The sequence below is a fragment of the Nematolebias whitei genome, chromosome 16, assembly GCF_014905685.2.
Source record: "Nematolebias whitei isolate Nwh7 chromosome 16, NemWhi1, whole genome shotgun sequence".
Lineage (NCBI taxonomy): Eukaryota > Metazoa > Chordata > Actinopteri > Cyprinodontiformes > Rivulidae > Nematolebias > Nematolebias whitei.
The window spans coordinates 30,800,025-30,803,528 of record NC_056513.1 but is presented as its reverse complement, the minus strand read 5'-3'; positions in this window follow the sequence as shown (position 1 = coordinate 30,803,528).

Genomic DNA, 3,504 nt, shown 5'->3' with positions numbered 1-3,504 from the left:
AGATGAGAAGTCTGCTTCTGTCCCACAGACAGTCAAACCCACAGGAAACTGCTACTAGGTATTAACTCCATTTTGGTTCTAAACACAGCTGGTTTGAACTGCGGCAGCTAAAGAACGCTTGCTTCTGATAACTGGGCCAGTATTTCCTCTTACTGGAGCAGCATCATGAAGTTTATTGTTCTGCTCACAAAACACAGCAGTCCAGAAATAACAGAGACAGGAAGTGAAAGGCTGTGACAAGGGGATTGACTTACACTAGCTTACTGGCTGTAACTTGTACAAAATAGGAATTTGACTGGTGTGAGTGGGTTTATGTCACATTAGTTATTGTGTTTATGAGAAGTGGTCTTGAGCAACAGTGCTTTAGGGTTCCTGACGACTTTATACGAGTGCTTCTCAAGAATTTTGAATATCATAAAAATAAATCTGTCATTTTTGTCAAACATTTCAGAAAGTGAAACTCATATTATATAGAATATTATATAGATTCATTACAGAGTGAAATAGTTCAGCCTTTACTTCTTGTAACTTTGATAATTATGGCTTACAGATAATGACAAAACAAAATTCAATCTCAGAAAATTAGAATATTGTGAAGAGGTTCAGTATTGTAACCTCATGGTGTCACACTCTAATCAGCTGATTAATTCCTGGACATGAGCTACAAATGTCTCATTCCTCAAGTCCAGCCACTCTTGAACCAGAGACATCAGAAGCATCTTACCTGCTGAGAAGACAAAGAACTGGACTGTTGCTCAGTGGTCCATTGACCTCTTTTCACATGAAAGTACATTTTCCTGTCATTTGTAAATCAAGGTCCCAGAGTCTGGAGGAAAAGTGGAGAGGCCCAGAATCCATGTTACTTGAAGTAAAGTGTGAAGTTTCCACATTCAGTGATGGTTTGGGTTCATATCCTCTGCTGGTGTTGGTCCACTGGGTTTTCTGAAATCCACAGCCCACGCAGCATCTACCAGGACGTTTTAGGGACTTCATGCTTCTTTATGTTGACGAGCTTTGCTTCATGCTTCTGCATCATGAAGGACCCCACTCACCCAGCACAAACACTTTTAGCCCCGCTTCCCCCAGGAAGGAGGTTAAGGCGCATTAAGTGTAGAACCACTAGACTGAGGAACAGCTTGAACTCTGAGGCTGTTAGACTCACGGATCTCTAACCAGAATAATCACTGTGAAAAATCACATCATGTTGCTGCTGATCTGTTTCATGTTGATGTGTTCATGCGTGCTCATCTGCTCACACAGACTCATGTTCATGCTGCTGTTTGGCGTATTGTTTTTATACTACAAGTGCTTAGTGCATTTGTAGTTGATGTTTTGCTTAGTTCATATCTTAGACCTTATTACTGTTTTTTTTTTACATTTTATTGTTGGATGTAACTGGGACCCTGTGTACAAAATTTTGCATAAAGAACCTCTGACTCTCTCTGACTCTGACTCTTTATGGAGATGCTGATTTCATTTTCCAGCATGACTCAGCACCGGCCCACACTGACAAAAGGTACCAAAAGCTGGCTGTGGAATATTCTCATTTTCCGAGACACTACATTCTGTTTTTTCATTATTTGTAAGTCATAATCATCAAAATCACAAAAAATAAAGGCTTGAAATATTCCACTCTATGCGTAATAAATCTACAGGTATTATGTAAAATATGAGTTTCGCTTTCTTAAAGTACTGACAATTATTATTATTTTTTTTTTACTTTTCACAATACTTTATTCTCATTTTTTTTTTTTTAGATGTACTTGTTAATGTTTATTAGTGGCTCCTTTCCTAAGGATCATTTACAATCCTGATTTTGAGCTTTACCAATTGTAGAAGGAAGTAAAGTGTCTTCAGGCACAACAAGAGTTTGTAAGGAGAATGACTCTCAGCTACCACCAAACCAAATTTTAGCTCAGTGTGTCTTCAAACAACTGAGTTATGACCATTTTTGTGTTGGCTTATGATAATCAGCTGGTGTCCATGTCCAGCAGTCACTGTGTGAGAGGTGCCCTGGACAGGTCTCCAGTCCATCAAAGGGACACATAGAGCCAAATGAGACAAACAATCCGAAAAAGTTCAATCTGGTCCTCTGGACATCCAAAAAATACAAAGCAAAAAAATATAGAAACGTTTCATCTCTCATCCGAGAGACTTCTTCAGTCTGAGGTGCTGTATTCATCTCAGTCTCTTAAATAGCACCTTCTCAGAGTGGATCAACCAGTTTACTGCTGACAACCAAAACCAGCTGATCACATGCTCAAGAAGGACCATCAGCCTAAGATTGGATCATTAGCACACTGATGGCTGTTTACTATTCACAGGGGGTTGAGTGATACTAGCAATAACAGCAGTATAAGAAGGGGACAGTTGAACCCGGAGGCCTCCATCCCTGTTTAATGATGGACGATTTCTTTTCACAAAGATGGCCTCCTTTACTCTTCTCTCAAAACATCGTTCCTCTCTATCCAGGATGTGAACATCTTCATCCCTGAAAGAGTGACCGCTGGCCTGGAGATGAGTGTAGACCGCAGAATCCTGGCCTGATGATGTTGATCTTCTATGCTGGGCCATCCTTTTGGCCAGTGGCTGTTTAGTTTCCCCGCTGTAAGACTGATCACAGCCCTCCTGACACTGAACAGCATACACAACATTGCTCTGTTTGTGCCGGGGGACTGGATTTTGGGATGAACCAGTCTTTGCCGTAATGTATTTTGGGGTTTAAAAGCCACTGGGACGTTATGTTTAGAAAATAAACGTCTCAGTTTCTCTGATACTCCCTCAACATACGGAATGACTACTGGTCTTGGCTCCTCTTTTTCACCTGATGGCTGACTGGAGTCCTGTTTGGGTTTCTTCTCTGCTTTCAGGAAGGTCCAGTTAGGATATCCACATTGCTCTAGAGCCTGTCTTGTGTAGGATTTCTCCTTCTGAGGTCGGTTGGATGTACTGCCAAATTCTCTGAAACACCTTTGGAGACGGGTTATGGTAGAAAAATGAACATTCAATTCATGAGCAACAACTCTGGTGGACATTTCTGCAGTCAGCATGTCAATTGCATGCCCCTCAAAACCTGCATTGTGCTGTTTGATAAATCTGCACTTTTTGAGTGACCTTTTATTGTGGTCAGCCTAAGGTACACCTGTGCAACATGCTGTCTCATTAGCATCTTGATATGCCACACCTGTGAGGTGGATGGATTATCTCACTAACACAGATTTACACACATTTGTGAACACTATTTGAGAGAGAAAGGCATTTATGTTCATAGAAAAAGTCTTATCTTTGAGTTCAGCTCATAAAAAATGGGAGCTAAAACAAAAGTGTTGAATTTATATTTTTGTTCAGTGTATTTTGTCTGTCTAGTGAATGTTTTGAACTCTAGAACGGTAGCAATAATGTACCTTTAATTTTGATGCAAATCACTAACTAAGGAGACGAGTGAGTGGTTGGCTTGGAGCAAGATGAGTCAGCGATCTGGTAAGGCGGTTGGCAGCGACTGGG